Raw genomic sequence first — 9,720 nt, 5'->3', positions numbered from 1 at the left:
AGCCTGGGAGGCTGGGGGCATGGGGTCCGCAGCACCCTAGCCCGCGCCTGGGAGCCTGGGAGCCTGGGGTACGCAGCACCCTAGCAGCGCCTGGGAGCCTGGGAGCCTGGGAGCCTGGGAGTCTGGGGTCCGCAGCACAATAGACCGCGCCTGGGAGCCTGGGAGCCTGGGAGGCTGGGGGCCTTGGGTCCGCAGCACCCTAGCTCGCGCCTGGGAGCCTGGGAGCCTGGGGTCCGCAGCACCCTAGCAGCGCCTGGGAACCTGGGAGCCTGTGAGCTTGGGAGCCTGGGGTCCGCAGGACCTGAGCCCGCGCCTGGGAGCCTGGGAGCCTGGGTGCTTGGGAGCCTGGGGCCCTCAGCTCCCGAGCCCGCGCTTGGGAGCCTGGGGTCCGCAGCACATGAGCCCGCGCCTGGGAGCCTGGGAGCCTGGGGACCTGGGGTCCGCAGCACCCTATCCCGCGCCTGGGAGACTGGGAGGCTGGGGGCCTGGGGCCCTCAGCTCCCGAGCCCGCGCTTGGGAGCCTGGGGTCCGTAGCACACGAGCCCGCGCCTGGGAGCCTGGGAACCTGGGAGGCTGGGGGCCTGGGGTCCGCAGCACCCTAGCCCGCGCCTAGGAGCCTGGGAGCCTGGGATCCTGGGGCCACAGCTCCGGAACCCGCGCCTGGTTGCCTTTGAACCTGGGGGAGGCAGCTCCCGGGCCTGCACTGGAAGCCAGAGAGATGCAGCTCACAAGCCAGCGCCTGGGAGCCTCGGGTCCGCAGCACTCAAGCCCGCGCCTAGGAGCCTGGGAGCCTGGGAGCCTGGGTTCTAGGGTCCGCAGCACCCTAGCCCGCGCCTGGGAGCCTGGGAGCCTGGGGTCCGCAGCACCCTAGCAGCGCCTGGGAGCCTGGGAGCCTGGGAGCTTGGGAGCCTGGGGTCCGCAGGACCTGAACCCGCGCCTGGGAGCCGGGGAGCCTGAGGCCCTCAGCTCCCGAGCCCGCGCTTGGGAGCCTGGGGTCCGCAGCACACGAGCCCGCACCTGGGAGCCTGGGAGCCTGGGGACCTGGGGTCCGCAGCACCCTATCCCGCGCCTGGGAGCCTGGGAGCCTGGGAGGCTGGGGGCCTGGGGCCCTCAGCTCCCGAGCCCGCGCTTGGGAACCTGGGGTCCGCAGCACACGAGCCCGCGCCTGGGAGCCTGGGAGCCTGGGAGTCTGGGGTCCGCAGCACCATAGACCGCGCCTGGGAGCCTGGGAGCCTGGGAGGCTTGGGGCCTGGGGTCCGCAGCACCCTAGCCCGCGCCTGGGAGCCTGGGAGCCTGGGGTCCGCAGCACCCTAGCAGCGCCTGGGAGCTTGGGAGCCTGGGAGCCTGGGAGGCTGGGGGCCTGGGGCCCTCAGCTCCCGAGCCCGCGCTTGGGAGCCTGGGGTCCGCAGCACACGAGCCCCCGCCTGGGATCCTGGGAGCCTGGGAGTCTGGGGTCTGCAGCACCATAGACCGCGCCTGGGAGCCTGGGAGCCTGGGAGGCTGGGGGCCTGGGGCCCTCATCTCCCGAGCCCGCGCTTGGGAGCCTGGGGTCCGCAGAACACGAGCCCGCACCTGGGAGCCTGGGAGCCTGGGGACCTGGGGTCCGCAGAACCCTATCCCGCGCCTGGGAGCCTGGGAGCCTGGGAGGCTGGGGGCCTGGGGCCCTCAGCTGCTGAGCCCGCGCTTGGGAGCCTGGGGTCCGCAGCACACGAGCCCGAGCCTGGGAGCCTGGGAGCCTGGGAGCCTGGGAGGCTGGGGGCCTGGAGTCCGCAGCACCCTAGCCCGCGCCTGGGAGCCTGGGAGCCTGGGGCCCTCAGCCCCCGAGTCCGCGCCTGGGAGCCTGGGAGCCTGGGAGCCTGGGGTCCGCAGCACCCGAGCACGCGCCTGGGAGCCTAGGAGCCTGGGAGCCTGGGAGTCTGGGGTCCGCCGCACCATAGACCGCGCCTGGGAGCCTGGGAGCCTGGGAGGCTGGGGGCCTGGGGTCCGCAGCACCCTAGCTCACCCCTGGGAGCCTGGGAGCCTGGGGTCCGCAGCACCCTCGCAGCGCCTGGGAGCCTGGGAGCCTGGGAGCTTGGGAGCCTGTGGACGGCAGGACCTGAGCCCGCGCCTAGGAGCCTGGGAGCCTGGGAGCCTGGGGTCCGCAGCACCCTAGCAGCACCTGGGAACCTGGGAGCCTGTGAGCTTGGGAGCCAGGGGTCCGTAGGACCTGAGACCGCGCCTGGGAGCCTGGGAGCCTGGGTTCTGGGGTCCGCAGCACCCTAGACCACGCCTGGGTCCTGGGAGTTTGGGAGGCTGGGGGCCTGGGGTCCGCAGCACCCTAGCCCGCGCCTGGGAGCCTGGGAGCCTGGGGTACGCAGCACCCTAGCCCGCGCCTGGGAGCCTGGGAGCCTGGGAGCCTGGGGTCCGCACCACTCTACCCCGCGCCTAGGAGCCTGGGAGCCTGGGAGCCTGGGGCCCTCAGCTGCCGAGCCCGCGCCTGGGAGCCTGGGAGCCTGGGAGCCTCGGGGCCTGGGGTCCGCAGCACCGTATCCCGCGCCTGGGAGCCTGGGAGGATGGGGGCCTGGGGCCCTCATATCCCGAGCCCGCGCCTGGGAGCCTGGGAGCCTGGGAGCCTGGGGGCCTGGGGTCCGCAGCACCCTATCCCGCGCCTGGGAGCCTGGGAGCCTGGGAGCCTGGGAGTCTGGGGTCCGCAGCACAATAGACCGCGCCTGGGAGCCTGGGAGCCTGGGAGGCTGGTGGCCTTGGGTCCGCAGCACCCTAGCCCGCGCCTGGGAGCCTGGGAGCCTGGGGTCCGCAGCACCCTAGCAGCGCCTGGGAGCCTGGAAGCCTGGGAGCTTGGGAGCCTGCGGTCCGCAGGACCTGAGCCCGCGCCTGGGAGCCTGGGAGCCTGGGAGCCTGGGAGCCTGGGGCCCTCAGCTCCCGAGCCCGCGTTTGGGAGCCTGGGGTCCGCAGCACACTAGCCCGCGCCTGGGAGCCTGGGAGCCTGGGAGCCTGGGAGGATGCGGGCCTGGGATCCGCAGCACCTTAGCCAGCGCCTGCGAGCCTGGGAGCCTGGGGCCCTCAGCTCCCGAGCCCGCGCCTTGGAGCCTGGGAGCCTGGGAGCCTGGGAGCCTGGGGTTCGCAGCACCCGAGCCCGCGCCTGGGAGCCTTGGAGCCTGGGAGCCTGGAAGTCTGGGGTCCGCAGCACCATAGACCGCGCCTGGGAGCCTGGGAGCCTGGGAGGCTGGGGGCCTGGGGTTCGCAGCACCCTAGCCCGCGCCTGGGAGCCTGGGAGCCTGGGGTCCACAGCACCCTAGCAGCGCCTGGGAGCCTGGGAGCCTGGGAGCTTGGGAGCCTGGGGTCCGCAGGACCTGAGCCCGCGCATGGGAGCCTGGGAGCCTTGGAGCCTGGGAGCCTGGGGCCCTCAGCTCCCGAGCCCGCGCTTGGGAGCCTGGGGTCCGCAGCACACGAGCCCGAGCCTGGGAGCCTCGGAGCCTGGGGACCTGGGGTCCGCAGCACCCTATCCCGCGCCTGGGAGCCTGGGAGCCTGGGAAGCTGCGGACCTGGGGCCCTCAGCTCCCGAGCCCGCGCTTGGGAGCCTGGGGTCCGCAGCACACGAGCCCGCGCCTGGGAGCCTGGGAGCCTGGGAGTCTGGGGTCCGCAGCACCATAGACCGCGCCTGGGATCCTGGGAGCCTGGGAGGCTGGGGGCCTGGGGTCCGCAGCACCCTAGCCCGCGCCTGGGAGCCTGGGAGCCTGGGGTCCGCAGCACCCTAGCAGCGCCTGGGAGAATGGGAGCCTGGGAGCCTGGGAGGCTGGGGGCCTGGGGCCCTCAGCGCCCGAGCCCGCGCTTGGGAGCCTGGGGTCCGCAGCACACGAGCCCGCGCCTGGGAGCCTGGGAGCCTGGGAGGCTGGGGGCCTGGGGTCCGCAGCACCCTAGCAGCGCCTGGGAGCCTGGGAGCCTGGGGTCTGCAGCACCATAGACCGCGCCTGGGAGCCTGGGAGCCTGGGAGGCTGGGGGCCTGGGGTCCGCAGCACCCTAGCCCGCGCCTGGGAGCCTGGGAGCCTGGGGTCCGCAGCACCCTAACAGCGCCTGGGAGCCTGGGAGCCTGGGAGGCTGGGGGCCTGGGGTCCGCAGCACCCTAGCCCGCGCCTGGGAGCCTGGGAGCATGGGATCCTGGGGCCACAGCTCCGGAACCCGCGCCTGGTTGCCTTTGAACCTGGGGGAGGCAGCTCCCGGGCCTGCACTAGAAGCCAGAGAGATGCAGCTCACAAGCCAGCGCCTGGGAGCCTCGGGTCCGCAGCACTCAAGCCCGCGCCTAGGAGACTGGGAGCCTGGGAGCCTGGGTTCTGGGGTCCGCAGCACCCTAGCACGCGCCTGGGAGCCTGGGAGCCTGGGGTCCGCAGCACCCTAGCAGCGCCTGGGAGCCTGGGAGCCTGGGAGCTTGGGAGCCTGGGGTCCGCAGGACCTGAGCCCGCGCCTGGGAGCCTGGGAGCCTGGGAGCCTGGGGCCCTCATCTCCCGAGCCCGCGCTTGGGAGCCTGGGGTCCGCAGTACACGAGCCCGCGCCTGGGAGCCTGGGAGCCTGGGAGTCTGGGGTCCGCAGCACCCGAGCCCGCGCCTGGGAGCCTGGGGTCCGCAGCACACGAGCCCGCGCCTGGGATCCTGGGAGCCTAGGAGACTGGGAGGTTGGGGGCCTGGGGTCCGCAGCACCCGAGCCCGCGCCTGGGAGCCTGGGAGCCTGGGAGCCTGGGGCCCTCAGCTCCCGAGCCCGCGCCTGGGAGCCTGGGAGCCTGGGAGCCTGGGGGCCTGGGGTCCGCAGCACCCTATCCCGCGCCTGGGAGCCTGGGAGCCTGGGAGTCTGGGGTCCGCAGCACAATAGACCGCGCCTGGGAGCCTGGGAGCCTGGGAGGCTGGGGGCCTGGGGCCCTCATCTCCCGAGCCCGCGCTTGGGAGCCTGGGGTCCGCAGCACACGAGCCCGCACCTGGGAGCCTGGGAGCCTGGGAGCTTGGGAGCCTGGGGTCCGCAGGACCTGAACCCGCGCCTGGGAGCCTGGGAGCCTGGGAGCCTGAGGCCCTCAGCTCCCGAGCCCGCGCTTGGGAGCCTGGGGTCCGCAGCACACGAGCCCGCACCTGGGAGCCTGGGAGCCTGGGGACCTGGGGTCCGCAGCACACGAGCCCGCGCCTGGGAGCCTGGGAGCCTGGGGACCTGGGGTCCGCAGCACCCTATCCCGCGCCTGGGAGCCTGGGAGGCTGGGGGCCTGGGGCCCTCAGCTCCCGAGCCCGCGCTTGGGAGCCTGGGGTCCGTAGCACACGAGCCCGCGCCTGGGAGCCTGGGAACCTGGGAGGCTGGGGGCCTGGGGTCCGCAGCACCCGAGCCCGCGCCTGGGAGCCTGGGGTCCGCAGCACACGAGCCCGCGCCTGGGAGCCTGGGAGCCTAGGAGCCTGGGAGGCTGGGGGCCTGGGGTCCGCAGTACACGAGCCCGCGCCTGGGAGCCTGGGAGCCTGGGAGTCTGGGGTCCGCAGCACCCGAGCCCGCGCCTGGGAGCCTGGGGTCCGAAGCACACGAGCCCGCGCCTGGGAGCCTGGGAGCCTAGGAGCCTGGGAGGCTGGGGGCCTGGGGTCCCCAGCACCCGAGCCCGCGCCTGGGAGCCTGGGAGCCTGGGAGCCTGGGGCCCTCAGCTCCCGAGCCCGCGCCTGGGAGCCTGGGAGCCTGGGAGCCTGGGGGCCTGGTGTCCGCAGCACCCTATCCCGCGACTGGGAGCCTGGGAGCATGGGAGTCTGGGGTCCGCAGCACAATAGACCGCGCCTGGGAGCCTGGGAGCCTGGGAGGCTGGGGGCCTGGGGTCCGCAGCACCCTAGCCCGCGCCTGGGAGCCTGGGAGCCTGGGGTCCGCAGCACCCTAGCAGCGCCTGGGAGCCTGGTAGCCTGGGAGCCTGGGAGTCTTAGGTCCGCAGCACCATAGACCGCGCCTGGGAGCCTCGGAGCCTGGGAGGCTGGGGGCCTGGGGTCCGCAGCACCCTAGCCCGCGCCTGGAAGCCTGGGAACCTGGGGTCCGCAGCACCCTAGCAGCGCCTAGGAGCCTGGGAGCCAGGGAGCTTGGGAGCCTGGGGTCCACAGGACCTGAACCCGCGCCTGGGAGCCTGGGAGCCTGGGGACCTGGGGTCCGCAGCACCCTATCCCGCGCCTGGGAGCCTGGGAGCCTGGGAGGCTGGGGGCCTGGGGCCCTCAGCTCCCGAGCCCGCGCTTGGGAGCCTGGGGTCCGCAGCACACGAGCCCGCGCCTGGGAGCCTGGGAGGCTTGGAGTCTGGGGTCCGCAGCACCATAGACGCGCCTGGGAGCCTGGGAGCCTGGGAGGCTTGGGGCCTGGGGTCCGCAGCACCCTAGCCCGCGCCTGGGAGCCTGGGAGCCTGGGGTCCGCAGCACCCTAGAAGCGCCTGGGAGCTTGGGAGCCTGGGAGCCTGGGAGGCTGGGGGCCTGGGGCCCTAAGCCTCCGAGCCCGCACTTGGGAGCCTGGGGTCCGCAGCACACGAGCCCCCGCCTGGGATCCTGGGAGCCTGGGAGTCTGGGGTCCGCAGCACCATAGACCGCGCCTGGGAGCCTGGGAGCCTGGGAGGCTGGGGGCCTGGGGCCCTCATCTCCCGAGCCCGCGCTTGGGAGCCTGGGGTCCGCAGCACACGAGCCCGCACCCTGGAGCCTGGGGACCTGGGGTCCGCAGCACCCTATCCCGCGCCTGGGAGCCTGGGAGCCTGGGAGGCTTGGGGCCTGGGCCCCTCAGCTCCCGAGCCCGCGCTTGGGAACCTGGGGTCCGCAGCACACGAGCCCGCGCCTGGGAGCCTTGGAGCCTGGGAGTCTGGGGTCCGCAGCACCATAGACCGCGCCTGGGATCCTGGGAGACTGGGAGGCTTGGGGCCTGGGGTCCGCAGCACCCTAGCCCGCGCCTGGGAGCCTGGGAGCCTGGGGTCCGCAGCACCCTAGCAGCGCCTGGGAGCTTGGGAGCCTGGGAGCCTGGGAGACTGGGGGCCTGGGGCCCTCAGCTCCTGAGCCCGCGCTTGGGAGCCTGGGGTCCGCAGCACACGAGCCCGAGCCTGGGAGCCTGGGAGCCTGGGAGCCTGGGAGGCTGGGGCCCTGGGGTCCGCAGCACCCTAGCCCGCGCCTGTGAGCCTGGGAGCCTGGGGCCCTCAGCCCCCGAGCCCGCGCCTGGGAGCCTGGGAGCCTGGGAGCCTGGGGTCCGCAGCACCCGAGCACGCGCCTGGGAGCCTGGGAGGCTGGGGGCCTGGGGTACGCAGCACCCTCGCAGCGCCTGGGAGCCTGGGAGCCTGGGAGGCTGGGGGCCTGGGGTCCGCAGCACCCTAGCCAGCGCCTGGGAGCCTGGGGTCCGCAGCACCCTAGCACCGCCTGGGAGCCTGGGAGCCTGGCAGCTTGTGAGCCTGGGGTCCGCAGGACCAGAGCCCGCGCCTGGGAGCCTGGGAGCCTGGGAGCCTGGGAGGATGGGGGCCTGGGGACCTCAGCTCCCGAGCCCGCGCCTGGGAACCTGGGAGCATGGGAGCCTGGGGGCCTGGGGTCCGCAGCACCCTATCCCGCGCCTGGGAGCCTGGGAGCCTGGGAGCCTGGGAGTCTGGGGTCCGCAGCACAGTAGACCGCGCCTGGGAGCCTGGGAGCCTGGGAGGCTGGGGGCCTGGCGTCCGCAGCACCGTAGCCCGCGCCTGGGAGCCTGGGAGCCTGGGGTCCGCAGCACCCTAGCAGCGCCTGGGAGCCTGGGAGCCTGGGAGCTTGGGAGCCTGGGGTCCGCAGGACCTGAGCCCGCGGCTAGGAGCCTGGGAGCCTGGGAGCCTGGGGCCCTCAGCTCCCGAGCCCGCGCTTGGGAGCCTGGGGTCCGTAGCACACGAGCCCGCGCCTGGGAGCCTGGGAGCCTGGGAGCCTGGGAGGCTGGGGTCCTGGGGTCCGCAGCACCCTAGCCCGCGCCTGGGAGCCTGGGAGCCTGCGGCCCTCAGCTCCCGAGCCCGCGCCTGGGAGCCTGGGAGCCTGGGGTCCGCAGCAACCGAGCCCGCGCCTGGGAGCCTGGGAGCCTGGGAGTCTGGGGTCCGCAGCACCATAGACCGCGCCTGGGAGCCTGGGAGCCTGGGAGGCTGGGGGCATGGGGTCCGCAGCACCCTAGCCCGCGCCTGGGAGCCTGGGAGCCTGGGGTACGCAGCACCCTAGCAGCGCCTGGGAGCCTGGGAGCCTGGGAGCCTGTGAGTCTGGGGTCCGCAGCACAATAGCCCGCGCCTGGGAGCCTGGGAGCCTGGGAGGCTGCGGGCCTTGCGTCCGCAGCACCCTAGCTCGCGCCTGGGAGCCTGGGAGCCTGGGGTCCGCAGCACCCTAGCAGCGCCTGGGAACCTGGAGCCTGTGAGCTTGGGAGCCTGGGGTCCGTAGGACCTGAGCCCGCGCCTGGGAGCCTGGGAGCCTGGGTGCTTGGGAGCCTGGGGCCCTCAGCTCCCGAGCCCGCGCTTGGGATCCTGGGGTCCGCAGCACATGAGCCCGCGCCTGGGAGCCTGGGAGCCTGGGGACCTGGGGTCCGCAGCACCCTATTCCGCGCCTGGGAGCCTGGGAGGCTGGGGGCCTGGGGCCCTCAGCTCCCGAGCCCGCGCTTGGGAGCCTGGGGCCGCAGCACACGAGCCCGCGCCTGGGAGCCTGGGAGCCTGGGAGGCTGGGGGCCTGGGGTCCACAACACCCTAGCCCGCGCCAGGGAGCCTGGGATCCTGGGATCCTGGGGCCGCAGCTCCGGATCCCGCGCCTGGTTGCCTTTGAACCTGGGGGAGGCAGCTCCCGGGCCTGCACTCGAAGCCAGGGAGATGCAGCTCACGAGCCAGCGCCTGGGAGCCTGGGGTGCGCAGCACACGAGCCCGCGCCTGGGAGCCTGTGAAGCCCAGCCCGCGATCCCGCGCCTGGTAGCCTGTGAGCCTTGGGATCCCAGCTCACGTGCACGCGCCTGGGAGCCTGGGGTGCGCAGCACACGAGCACGCGCCTGGGAGCCTGTGAGCCTGCGGGCACAATCTCCCGAGAACGCACCTGTTAGCCTATGAGCCTTGGGGTCCCAGCTCACGAGCACGCGCTTGGGAGCCTGGGGCACACATCTCCAGAGCAAACGCACGGGAGGCTGGATACTGGTTTTGAGCAGCTTTCGATCTTCGCCTGGGAGCCTGGGAGCCTGGTAGCCTGGGATCCTCAGCACACGAGCCCGCGCCTGGGAGCCTGGGAGCATGGGGTCGGCAGCACCCTAGCAGCGCCTGGGAGCCTGGGAGCCTGGGTTCTGGGGTCCGCAGCACCCTAGACCACGCCTGGGAGCCTGGGAGTTTGGGAGGCTGGGGGCCTGGGGTCCGCAGCACCCTAGCCCGCGCCTGGGAGCCTGGGAGCCTGGGGTACGCAGCACCCTAGCCCGCGCCTGGGAGCCTGGGAGCCTGGGAGCCTGGGGTCCGCACCACTCTACCCCGCGCCTAGGAGCCTGGGAGCCTGGGAGCCTGGGGCCCTCAGCTGCCGAGCCCGCGCCTGGGAGCCTGGGAGCCTGGGAGCCTGGGGGCCTGGGGTCCGCAGCACCGTATCCCGCGCATGGGAGCCTGGGAGGATGGGGGCCTGGGGCCCTCAGATCCCGAGCCCGCGCCTGGGAGCCTGGGAGCCTGGGAGCATGGGGGCCTGGGGTCCGCAGCACCGTATCCCGCGCATGGGAGCCTGGGAGGCTGGGGGCCTGGGGCCCTCAGCGCCC

The sequence above is a fragment of the Muntiacus reevesi genome, chromosome 14 (assembly GCF_963930625.1).
Source record: "Muntiacus reevesi chromosome 14, mMunRee1.1, whole genome shotgun sequence".
NCBI classification, from domain to species: domain Eukaryota; kingdom Metazoa; phylum Chordata; class Mammalia; order Artiodactyla; family Cervidae; genus Muntiacus; species Muntiacus reevesi.
The sequence above is the reverse complement of the archived record's forward strand: the minus strand, read 5'-3'. Positions refer to the sequence as shown.